Source organism: Eptesicus fuscus, chromosome 11 (genome assembly GCF_027574615.1).
Source record: "Eptesicus fuscus isolate TK198812 chromosome 11, DD_ASM_mEF_20220401, whole genome shotgun sequence".
Classification (NCBI taxonomy): domain Eukaryota; kingdom Metazoa; phylum Chordata; class Mammalia; order Chiroptera; family Vespertilionidae; genus Eptesicus; species Eptesicus fuscus.
This window is the reverse complement of record NC_072483.1, coordinates 26,331,718-26,345,616: the sequence shown is the minus strand read 5'-3', so window position 1 is coordinate 26,345,616 and position 13,899 is coordinate 26,331,718.

Here is a 13,899-nt window from a genome sequence, read left to right as displayed (position 1 = left end):
TTGAACTTTCTTGAGCCAATTAAAAGAAAACAAAAACATTCTTTCCAGATATTTGGGAAAGATTTGGAGGAAGGGGTGCAATTTTCAAGAGTTCTTTAAATGATGGGAGAGAAGCACTTTGCAATATTGGGGAGGAAACCAGGTAGACAGTGCATTCTGCACGAATTCACTGCAGTTAAGAGTGTGTTGAGCAGACGAAGTGGGTGGTGCGGAAGTCTGCCTGCTAAGAAGTGGAGGAGGCATTTATTACAGGCAAAGGATATGTCAAAATTACCCTTTTTAAATAGATGAATTAATGTTTAGACCCATAAAGGATCCAATTTACTGAAAATTATTGAGTCCCTTATGGAAAGCCAATAGTGATTACAACCGAGAGAGCTGTCGTTCCATAGCCTGGTATGTATATGCCATATGTGTTTATCTTTTTCACTAGCCTACTTACATGCGATAATACTACAGCAGCTTTCAAGATGAACATTTGACAAGCCAGCTCACCGCCGACTGACACCTCCATCTCAGCTGGCCTGACATATATAAAAAGAAACGGAATGTTTATCCGTGCATTTTCCGGATTTGACATATGTGCAGGATAAGAGTCGCAGAAGGAAACTTCAGAAAAGAAATTAAGGAACGTACTTGTCAGTTTATTAATCAAAGTTTACCTGCTTCACATTACACAGAGACAAATTAAGCTGGCTACTATGGTACTTCGAAAACATCTGCTAACAAAGTCAGAAGTAATGATAAACAAACGAGTTCGCTTTGTGGTTGATTTTCATCCAGCTGCATTTAATTATAATAGCGCTATCAAAGAAAGCTCCCCATTAGCTGCTAATTCAGAATGACTTCAGAAGGAACTCCCAGAGCCCCAGTGATATCCCTCCAACTCCAACAACTTTCTCATCTCTGCCAGTGTTTGTGAAGAGCTACATTATGGAACTTTGGTTATCATTTCTGCCTGTTATTAACTGCCAACGAGGTATGCAGTGTTTTTTACCCAAGACTAATTTTTAATGCGACCAATTAAATTTAAAATGACAAAATTTATGATTCCTATTTTGTTCCAACTTTAGACTAAGATAATAAACCACCTTAATACAGGTAGGAAAATCTTATTTTAAGGCATTTTTAAAATTTTAGTTTTCAACTACAGTTGACATTCCATATTATATTAGTCTCAGGTGCACAGCACGGTGGTTAGACAATCATCAACTTTAATAGTGCTCCCCATTTTTAAATCAGGAAATGAAGGTCCATGTTTCAGTGGCACGTGTTTAAATTCAAAAGGAAATCTCACCCCGGGCGGTGTGGCTCAGACATTTATAAACCTTACAAAGTGATTCCCCGAATAAGTCTAGTACCCACCTGGCACAATACACAATTATTGAAATATTATTGACTATATGCTGTCCTTAAATCCCTATGACTATTTTGTAACTGCCCATTTGTACTTCTTAATCCCTTCACCTTTTTCACTCCCCCCCCCCATATTTTAAGTAAAACAAAACCTGTCTTGTTATTTATCAGTCTACAGTCACTATAGTGAAAAATATAAGTAACACTGGTTTTTCAAATCCAAGTTGAATTGGCTTTCAATAAACAAGTATCCAAAGCCTCTATCCAACTCGATAATGAATCACCATCCAACTTTGCCTATTGATCAGCATCAGTTCTTACAAATTCCCCAGTGCATAGTCTTCCTTTGAAAGTTCATAGTTGAAGACAGGAAGGTGGAAATATGAAAAGTAGCACCTTTCTTCCTCATGCTTTCCCATATACAAAAACAAGTGATTTCTCACTGAAATCTGGTTTCTGCCTGGCCAGGAAGCAAACACAAAATCAAAAGCTTGCATGTGCAATCAATTCACAGCTATATGTGTGCCTTTGTTGATTCAACCTGGAAGCACACTACACCTCATTTATTTGTCTTGGGGTGACCTGGTAAGGCACAAGTTAAAAGTGAAAATGTATAACCTAGGAAGGTATTTATGTTCATTTGTTACTAACCTCTTTAACAAAGCCACAAGCCACAAGAAGAGAAGGTTCATAAAGAAAATAATGAATGCAGAGTAACCCAGATTGGGAATGGTAAGTATTTGCCAGAGTTGGATCTGGCCAACCTCCCAGCACCCATGTCATAATGTATTTTTCCAACATCTGCAAGAACTTATCTGATCATGGAAGGTGTTTGAAATTGGGAGAGAATGGAGGGAATTTTTGCCGACTAAAAATGTTAATACCTTTGGAAGTTCTTGTTTGTGTGTTTGCTTCTCTCTTTGTTTTCCAAGGAAGAACAAAAGATCTCTAAATTATTATTATTATTATTATTATTATTATTATTATTATTATTTTACTTCTGAATCTCCTATGCAACTTCTAGACCTCAAGTAGTCAGTATTGCTTGTGAAGATTCCTTGACTTATAAGAAGGAAAAATGGAATTGAGAGAGGACACCGTTGCTTTTAAGTGTGCTTTGTGGAAACTTACTTCTAGTCATTCATTAGGGTGAGCATATGACATTAATTTCACCCTTGGCACAAAGATCAAATCATGTTGCCAATGTCATTGTTGTGTTTATAACAATATTTGTGATGACTAGAATGTTGCCCTCCTCCAATTGGCTTGAGAACAAGCATTATTTTTCTGTGCTTGGTTTAATAAAACTGGGTCTGTCCTATTTCAAAAAGGAATGTTCAGGATGGAGCATGGTTTTTGGTGGTAGTCAATCAAAACCAAGGATTTTTCTAATGTTATTTGAAAGAAATGCAGTAATGCCCACAGTCATTCTTCTATACTAAAATTCTTCAGGCTGAGGGCCTGAGCAAATACAGCTCTCTTTTTAAATCATACTTCTCATATCTCTTCCTTTTTTCTTCTTCAGAAAACCACGTAAGATTAGCTGTGGAGTAAACATTTTGGAGAATGTAAGATCTGGTGGTATAAATCTTATTATATTCCAGTACAATGGGCATTCAGAATAAGCTAGTATGTCAATTCAGTTTCTCTAATTGTCAACCTCAGTGTCTTACTTTTAAAGAATATTTGGTACTAGAACTCATATTTTCCTCTATAGTGTTGATCTACTCAGGGGTGTTGAATATTCTTCTTATAGATAAATACCTGAGCATGCAAATATACTCGTAAGGTGTATGTTTCCATTTGAGAACATTAATCAAGTCTCATAAGATTTCGCCATTATCTAAATATGTAACTAAATAGAAAAGTCCACAACATTTTCAGGAAGTTCCTGCAGGCAAAATGAAACCTGAAGTCCAAGGCAGTACAGATATACTGGCAGATTGGTGAGTGGGCCAACTCATGTCCCTGACCTTTCTTTGCCTCAATTTCTACATTTCAGTGTAGGAATTTCACTTGCCTTAATCTCATTCTTGCCTTTTTAGCATTAACTGAGAAAAATGATTAGAAAGTGTGTTTTATTCTCTGCACATAAGCATATATCCATTGTACAATACAGAATCTGAATGCAGAAACAAATGGAAGAAGTGGTCCATACTAGAGGTCTTTCTGTGTATTATGTGTATCTGTTAAGATCTAGAGTCAGTTATGTGTGATTCACAGAGGCCAAAATTACAGCCTAGTGTCCCCTAGACTCAACACTCCATTCAACCGCAATAGCTCCAGTTTTATCTACTTTTAATATTACAATTTGGAACATGAATTTGTTCAGAAAAAAAAATGTTTACTGGAAAATAATGAAGGCCGCTCATCTGTTCAATACTCTCAGTTTACAGGAAAGGAAACTCAAAGATGTAAGTGAATTGCCTATGTTCAACATTTACCTGTAAGAACAAGATTAGAACATGGAAAAGATTAGTATGTCTTCTGTCTGCAAGTTCAGTGCTGCTTGTTTTGTGTTAGTACAAGAGAAAAATATACCATAATGTTTTATTATGTATATACCCACAACTAAATTGGATCACTATCTATCATTTTATCTTTCTCTAGTTGTTAGACTCTATCAAATGCAATGCTCATCTTATAAATTATTTTTTTGACTTCACAGCATTTCACATGTATTTCTAGTCGATTCATTCCTGGACGTCACAAAATCGTAAGGTTGCAAGTTGGTCCCAGAGAATTGGGAACAATTTATTTAACTTATTTGGCATGCTGCTTATGACATCAATATGTAAATGTGATTGCTTAATAAATACCACTTATTGATGTTGACTTCATCTGCAACTTCCTTTGCAGCTTAAAAGTCAGGTTCAAAATTATTCTATGTTGTGAATTTATTTTCACAGTTCTATTATTCCAGCAAATAATTCCTAAATACTCCCTGTGTATAAATAACTGCTAACCCTCCTGATTTTCACAGGGAGTGTGGGAAATATAGGGACACACTTATATGTAAGTGTAAATATCAACATGTTATTGCAATCCAAGAGGAAAGAGAGAATTTCCAGCTAGGGAATATGGGAAGAGGCAGGCAAGCATATTTTTGTGGAGGTTGGGGCTTTTAGCTGTCCCAGAAGAATGGGTAGAATTTCAATGTCAGAAATAGAAGATGGGTTTTCCAGGTGGTATCTAAGATAGTTCAGCAGTCTTAACAGCTAAGGAGGCTATTGGATTCTGCATTAACTGTGCCTACAACAACATTCCAGTAACCAAAACATCTCGTTGCTCTATCAACCAGCTTCTCTTTCAAATCTCTCCCAGATCCAGTGTTCCCATTTTCTAACCTGTTGCCCTCTACTTGGACTCTGCCTCTCTCCCCTTTGGGCTGATGCCTCATTTGGACTGCCTGCCAGGCTTTCAATTTTAGTTCCATGAATAGACCTGGTCTGTAACAGCACCTTGGCTCTGGGTTCCTTTGCCTGTACTCCAGCCCATTCCCATTTCCTGACGGTCTCATTTCCTTCGACCCCTCTGCCTAGCACCATGTTCCAGAAATATTGTTTAAGAGAGAATGACATGAGCAATAGACAAATATATTTAGGAATGGTCTCAGCAACAACAAAGATCTTTAATTTTTCTGTTTATCACTCCATCTAATTATCCTCTGTAATCTTTCCTTTCCCTGTTCTTTGAAGATAAATCCCACAGACCTCTGATCCCTTTCATATTTAAAATCTAGTCTAGAACAAAATATAAATTTCATATTCAAATTAAAGTACCTCTTTTCCCTTACTTGGATATTGCCCGGTGGCTTGTTTTCTGCCACGGGGAAAGGCAGCAACGTTTGCTTTATTCACTTTCACTGCCTCTCTACCTTCCTCTCTGGTATTTTTACGTTTCCCCTGAATCTCAACATTGTTGAGCTCTCAAAGGGGATGGGCAAGGTGAAAGTCTGAGTGACAGTTGTCCACTCTGCTCATTGCACATTTTGTAGTTTCCTGGAGCTGAGCCCCCTCTCCCAGAGGTTTCCTGAGATGAATGATGCATTCTATGGCTGACCTCTTCTCTCTCTCATCTCCGACTCCTGGCTTTCTGCCCAACAGTTTCTTGCGGGTGCAGTTCCCATGACACAGTAGGCCTCTGAGGCCTCCACATGATCCATGGACTATTCACACATCCTTGTCACGTAAAACACGGATGTGCAGGCTGCCTGCTGCTGCTGTTTCTTCTTTTGCTGGGTTTCAGATGCTCCAGCTATTTCTCACTCAGAATTCTATGTTTGCGTAACTTCAAGCAAAATCCACGAGGTACATGTGAAGCTCTCTTAAGAACTTCCTTACCTTCCTCTCTTCTGATGTCTGTGCCAACATGGGCCTCATGAACTTCTGGGGCTCAGCAAGCTGTCATCAGGAAAGGAAGATGTCAGTCTCCATTTCTAATAGGTATTCCAATGTCTATGAGCAATTTTCTCAGTAGATGGAAGGAGAGGGAGAAAAGAAATCAAAGTGCTCTTCCTCTGTGCCTACAGCTTATCTCTTATTCAATGAACTTTTAATATCTAGTCATCTGCTTACATTGGTTGGATGAGAGGAGTGGCAGTGTGCCCTTTTTTGGAATGTGGAGACACTTGTTGCCCACTCCTTTTAGCTTTGGCTCCTCAGACAATATTTTAAAACAGCAGGAGAAGTTCCAGTCAACACTGTTTACAATAATATTAGTGTAGTAAGGTAGTAACAAAAGGCTACAAGGAGGTGCTAGTTTCTATGAAAACAGAATTTTATTCAAGAGGCTATGAGATAGAAACAAAGTTTTTGACCAAGGCAATGTTTACATTTGCATTACAAAATGGAGTCTTCCATGCTTTACCTCTATGTAGATTCGTTTTTGTTTTTTTAATCTTTATTGTTGAAAATATTACAGATGTCCTCCTTTTTCCCCCATTGCCCGCCCTACCCAGGCCTTCACCACCCTATTGTCTGTGTCCATAGGTAAGATCTTTGGTTAATCTCTTCCCAATCCCACCTCTCCCCCCCTTTCCCTCTGAGATACCTCAGTCTATTCCATGTTTCCATGACTCTGATTCTATTTTATTCACCAGTTTATTTTGTTCATTAGATTTCTTGTTGGTTTATTTTGATTTTTAGATTCAATTGTTGATAGATATGTATTTATTGCATTTTATTTTTATTTTTTTTTCTCTTCTTCAAGAATACCCTTCAACATTTAATGAAATACTGGTTTGGTAGTGATGAACTCCTTTAGCTTTTTCTTTTCTGTGAAGCTATTTATCTGATCCTCAATTCTAAATGAGAGCTTTGCTAGGTAGAGTAATTTTGGTTGTAGGTCCTTGATACTCATCACTTTCAATATTTCTTGCCACTCCCTTCTGGCCTGCAAAGTTTCTGTTGAAAATCAGCTGACAGTCATATAGGCGCTCCCTTGTAGGTAACTAACTGCTTTCTCTTGCTGCTTTTAAGATTCTCTCTTTGTCTATGTAGATTCTTAAAGTTGAAAAATCATTATTGTAACAGATTTTTCTAGAAATTATTTTGCTTTCTTAATAAATGCAGTAGTCATTTTTGGTGTTCACCAAATATGACCAGTCTCTTTCTCATCACAAGGCAGAATTGCACTTCTCTGCCACCTTGGACTTGATGTAGCCACAGGACTTACTTTGAAATAGAACATTTGAATGGCAGTTAACATCATACATATTTCATGGAGAGAAGCTTGAAATGTTTCCACTAAGATTAGGTACTAGGCAAGGATATTTCTCCTCCTACTACTTCTTTTAACATTGTACTAGAAGTTCTAGCTAATGTAACAAGACAAGACAATAAAATATAAGGTATCCAGATTGGGAAGGGAGAAAAATGCTTTGTTCTCATCCATGTAGAAAATAAAAAAAAAAAAAAAACACTCCTCGAATTAATAAGTGATTATAACAAGGTTGCAGGATAGAAGATTAATATATCAAAGTCAATCATTTTTCTATATACCATTAATTAATAAGTGAAATTGTAAATTAAAATCCAATACAATTTATATTATTAAAAATGGAAATATACGAGGGTTCCTTTTTTTTCCGCATCTTCGCCAGCACTTATCATTTGTTGATTTGTTGATGATAGCCATTCTGACGGGTGTGAGATGGTACCGCATTGTTGTTTTGATTTGCATCTCTCTGATGATTAGTGACTTTGAGCAGGTTTTCATATGTCTCTTGGCCTTCCTTCTATTTAGATCAGTTGCCCATTTTTTGATTGGGTTGTTTATCTTCTTTTTGTTAAGTTGTATGCGTTCCCTGTAAATGTTGGAGATTAAACCCTTATCGTTGATATCATTGGCAAATATGTTCTCCCATGCAGTGGGCTTTCTTGTTGTTTTATTGATGGGTTCCTTTGCTGTGCAAAAGCTTTTTATTTTGATGTAGTCCCATTTGTTTATTTGCTCTTTAGTTTCCATTGCCCTAGGAGCAGTATCAGTGAAGAAATTGCTTCAGCATATGTCTGAGATTTCTCTGTCTGTGGATTCCTCTAGTATTTTTATGGTTTCCTGTCATATGTTTAAGTCCTTGATCCATTTTGAGTTTATTTTTGTGTATGGTGTAAGTTGGTGGTCTAGTTTCATTTTTTTGCATGTATCTGTCCAATTTTCCCAACACCATTTATTGAAGAGACTGTCTTGACTCCACTGTATGTTCATGCCTCCTTTGTCAAATATTAATTGAGCATAGTGATTTGGGTTGGTTTCTGGATTCTCTATTCTATTCCATTGATCTATATGTCTGTTCCTGTGCCAGTACCAGGCAGTTTTGAGAACCATGGCTTTGTAATACAGTTTGATATCTAGTATTGAGATCCCACCTACTTTGTTCTTCTTTCTCAGGATTGCTGTAGCTATTCAGGGTCTTTTTTTATTCGTGGACTGCTGGTGGGAATGCAGACTGGTACAGCCACTGTGGAGAACAGTATGAAGTTTCCTCAAAAAACTAAAAATGGAACTTCCATTTGACCCAGTGATCCCACTTCTAGGAATATATCCCAAGAAACTAGAAACATGAATCAGAAAGCATATATGCACCCCTATGTTCATAGCAGCACAATTCACCATAGCTAAGATTTGTAAACAGCCTAAGTGCCCATCAGCAGATGAATGGATTAAAAAACTGTGGTACGTCTACACAATGGAATACTACACTGCGGTAAAAAAGAAGGAGTTCTTACCATTTGCAACAACATGGATGGAGATGGAGAGCATTACACTAAGTGAATTAAGCCAAGAAGAGAAAGATAAATATCACATGATCTCACTCATTTGTGGAATATAATGAACAACATAAGCTGATGAACAAAAACAGATCCAGAGACAGAGAAACATCAATCAGAACGTCAAACCTCAGGGAAAGTAGGGGACGGTGGGGGTAAGGGAAAGAGATCAACCAAAGGACTTATATGCATGCATATAAGCCTAATCAATGGAAACAGACAACTGGGGGGTGGGGGCATGAATGGGAGGTGGGGATAATGGGGGAATAAGGACACATATGTAATACCTTAATCAATAAAGAAATTTTAAAAAATGGAAATATATAGGTATAAATCTAACAAAATATATATCAGATCTAGATTAGGAAAACTACAAAACTCTGAGAACTAAGTAAATGGAGAGATATTTCATATTTATGGATTAGGAAGACTCGATGTTATCAAAATGTCAGTTCTCCTCAACTTGATTTATAGATGCAATGCAATCCCAATCAAAATCCTAGCAAGTTATTTTGTGGATATCAATGAACTCATTCTAAAGTTGATGTGAGGCAAAAAGACACCCAGAATAGCTGACATAATATTGAAGGAGAAGAAGAGAGTTGGAGATCTTACACTATCTAACTTCTGGTTTCCTATGGAGCTATAGAAATTAGGACAATGTAGCATTGGCAAACAAATATGGATTAGTGAAACAAAATAGAGAGCCCCAAAATAAACCCTAAATATAGTCAACTGATCTTTGAAGAGAAGGAAAGACAATACAACGGAGAAAAACTAGTCTTTTCAACAAATGTTGCTGGAACAGATGGACTTCTACTTGCAAAAGAAATAAACCTAGAATAGTGCTTACACTTTTCAGAAAAGTGAATTCAAAATGGATCATATAACTGCTGCTGTTTTCTACTTTACCTCACCTGGGGAAGCCTTCATTATTTTCCTTTTTACCTACTAATCTCTCTCTCTCTCTCTCTCTCTCTCTCTCTCTATATATATATATATATATATATATATATATATATATATATATATATATATATATATATATACACACATATACATACTAGAGGCCTGGTGCATGAAATTCATGCATGGGGCAGGGTGGTGGGTTTCCCTCAGCCTGGCCTGTGCCCTCTCGCAATCCAAAACCCTTCGGGTAGGGTCCCTAGGCCTGGCCAGCGATCAGGGTCTATAGGGGCTTTCCTTCCCCAAAATGCCTGCAGCTGGCCCTGCCCCCACCGCTGCCATGGCTAGCTATCTGTGTGGTGCTGCCCTCCCCCGACCTTCCCGCCACCAATCACCTCCCTCTGCGGGTGAGAGGCATGGGATGCAATCGCTTGGCTGGCCTGGGCCTCCCACTGCAGGGCAATTGCTGGCTGGCCTACACACCTGCCTCAGCATTGCTGGCTGGTAGCCTGGGCCTCCTCTGTGGGGTGATCGATCATGGGACCCCCCAGATCAATCGCCCCACAGAGAGAGGCCCCACCCACCTGCCGCAGTGCCACCAGCTGGGTGGCCTGGGTCTGCCTCTGTGGCTGCCGGCCAGGTGACCTAGGCTTCCTTCTTTGGGGCGATAGATCATGGGGCTCTATGATCGATTGCCGCACAGAGGGTAGCCAGGGCCTCCCTCTTTGGGGCAATCACGAAGCCCCCGCCCCGATTGATCATCCCACTGGCCGGTGGCCTAGGCCTTCCTCTGCGGGGTGATCATGGGGCGATGGTGGGGCCCCCCAACCAATCGCATCGCACCTGCCTTGGCTTGCTTGGCACCAGTGCGTATCATAGCATGGTCATCCGGAAGGTTGTCTGGACGGTCATTTTGCTGTTTGGTCGTTCAGTCAATTTGCATATTATGCTTTTACTAGAGGCCCGGTGCACGAAATTCGTGCATGGGGGGGGGGGGTGTCCCTCAGCCCAGCCTGTACCCTCTCCCAATCCAGGACCCCTCGGGGGATGTACGACTGCTGGTTTAGGCCCGATCCTGTAAGATTGGGCCTAAACTGGCAGTCGAACATCCCTCTCGCAATCCGGGACCACTGGCTCCTAACTGCTTGCCTGCCTACCTGCCTGATCTCCCCTAACCGCCTCTGCCTTGGCCCCCACTGCAGTGGCTTCATATGGAAGGATGTCCGGAATGACATCTGGAAGGTTGTTCGGCTGTCTGGTTTAATTGGGATATTAATTTATACACACACACACACACACACACACACACACACACACACACATACTAGAGGCCCGGTGCATGAAATTCATGCATGGGGGCACAAGGGTGGGGGAGTTGTGTGTCCCTCAGCCCAACCTGCACCCTTTCCAATCTGGGACCCCTTGAGGGATGTCCGACTGCCGGTTTAGGCCCAATATTGACATCCTTTTCACAATACAGGACTGCTGGCTCCCAACCGCTCTCCTGCCTGCCTGCCTGGTCACCCCTAACTATCCTCCCCTGCAGGCCTGGTCACCCCCAACTGCCCTCCCCTGCTGGCCTGGTCACCCCTAACTGCCCTCCCCTGCCAGCCTGATTGCCCCTAAGTGCCCTCTCCTGCCAACCTGGTCACCCCTAACTGTCCTCCCCTAAAGGCCTGGTCACCCCCAACTGCCCTCCCCTGCTGGCCTGGTCACCCCTAACTACCCTCCCTTGCCAGCCTGGTCGCCCCCAACTGCCCTCACCTGCTGGCTTGGTCACCCCTAACTTCCCTCCCCTCCCTGCCTGGTTGCCCCCAACTGTCCTCCCCTGCAGGCCTAGTTGCCCCCAACTGCCCTCCCCTGCTTGCCCAGTCACCCCTAACTTCCCTCTCTTGCCAGCCTGATCACCCCTCACTGCCCTCTCCTGCTGGCCTGGTCACCCCTCACTGCCCTGCCTTGCCGGCCTGGTCACCCCCAACTGCCTTCCCCTGATGCCCCGGTCACCCCTAACTTCCCTCCAGGCCTGGTCCCTCCCAACTGCCCTCCCCTGCTGGCCATATTGTGGTGGCCACCTTGTGTCCACATGGGGGTGGCCATCTTGTGTGTTGGAATAATGGTCAATTTGCATATTACCTCTTTATTATATAGGAGATATATATATGACTTCAAACTTTGCTCCAAACATGTGTCTTCTGGGATGTCTTGCTCAATTAACCCCCAGCCAATTCTGGTCACAATTTTATTCTGGGTTGAATCATTATTTGTACAATTATCCAATTTTATTGCTATAAGAAGACATTTTATAAATGAAAAAGCTAAAAGCTAGAGCTGTGCAGAGGTTGCTCAAGATCAAAGTTACAAAATGGAAAGTCAGGGCTGAAACCTAGATCCTCTGGTTCTGAATTTGTTTCCATGCAACCAATGCCACATTTTTGTACTCGTGATTACCTGTAAGCTTGATATTTTTCTTAAGTTGATTTATAGAGTATTTTTTTCTTCTCTACATTTCTTGGGAATATGTACACAGAGATTTAATCAAAGCATCAGAAAGAATTTTACTAGTCACATCTATAAAAATTACAAAATTTAAATTTTTTTCTAGTACTAATTATTTTAATACAGAATTTGTTGTCTTTGTAAATAAACTGGTATCTACATTTCAAGGCAGTTAAACAACTTAACTATGATAATGGATAGCCATTTGATATTACCAAAATTCACAGATTCTATAAAGATCCCCAACAAATGTTGAAGTAACACGTGATTTCCAGTTTTGTTCAAATCAAGTAAAATTCCTGGATATCATAGGATGAGACAAAGTTGTCAAAAATAAACATTTCTTTGGCTGGCAAAGAGAGCAGTAAAAATAGAGCTATTGAGGGACCTGTTAAATATTTTGGTTGATAACCAGAATATTAGGAAGTATACAATTTCAGATGCACTTCTTTTTATACCCTGTTTTCCCCCTCATTTTCTATGCAATATATTACTCAGGCAGAGCAATATTTTAGACCTTCTCAATTTCTTCAATATTATTCAACAAACTTTGTTTTTAAAAAAAAATTTTTTATTGATTTTTACAGAGAGGAAGGGAGAAGGATAGAGAGTTAGAAACATCGATGATGAGATAGAAAATTCTATCAGCTGCCTCCTGCACAACCCCTACTGGGGATCAAGCCTGCACCCAAAGTACATGCCCTTGACCAGAATCAAACCTAGGACCCTTCAGTCCACAGGCCAATGCTCTATCCACTGAGCCAAACCAGTTAGGGCACAACAAACTTTCTTATCACCTCCCCATTTCACAAAGAAAAAATAAAATCACTTTTCCTCTAGACTCTTTGTTTCTAGAATAATCTGTATTCTTCACAGACACAAATTACTTGAGAGTTTGTTAATGGGCACCTGACATCATTTTCATAAGTTTTTTTTTTTTTTACACTACCTTTTAATTAACAGGATGGAGGCTGAATAAGGCTATCAAATGTTTCAACAACAACAAAAAGGAGTATATTATAAACCCACAAAAGTACATTGATTGTGTCTACAAAGATTCATAATTTAAAAGTATAAACCAAGGACTGCTAATTTATACGTGACTTCAGTTATTTTGAACACTTGTAGTCTAGTAGTGCTCATTGTTAAGGATATGATTTTGTGTGTTTAGAGTAAATCTGCTGTAAGCAATTTTATAGTTTAATGAAAATAATTATAGTTTAAGTAGTATGAAGTGTATCTGATGTTGCTTCCCCAAAATAAGCGGTGATATAAATTATCATGATTTATTATAGTTATTCTTCTGGTTATGTTTGGAGTGGATTGTAGCAAGTGATGATGATTCTAAAATTGCGCCCCCCCCCCCCCCGCCAAAAAAAAAAAAAAAAAGCATTTTAAGCTATTTTTCCTTAGATCTCATCTTTAATTTCTCTATAAAATTGGTATAATATCCACTGTGGTACAGAATGTGCTACTGTGAAGATGGCATTATTGTGCTGTCAATTTGACAGCTTACTTTAATTTACACCATTTGGTGAAAAAAATACATTTTTAAATCCGTTTAAACATATCATATTCCACTGTTGCTACTTGCTCTTCATTTTTTAGCCTATCAAACTGTAATGCTATGCTCTAATGCAAAGCCATTCATCTCCCTACTTAAACTGTTTACAGTGGCTTCCACTTGCAGTCTCCTTTTTTTTGTTTTTAGCATGTTTTTAACTTCTTATCAAAAGTCAGAATACTAAATATTTTTCTTTTTTTTTTAAAATTAAAAAGTGTTTTAGGGCCGACCCATAAATTACTTACTTCTGAATGTACTCAAGTGCTCCTTTGAGGGATCAAAGGTTTTTTTATAGGATGTAGTCAT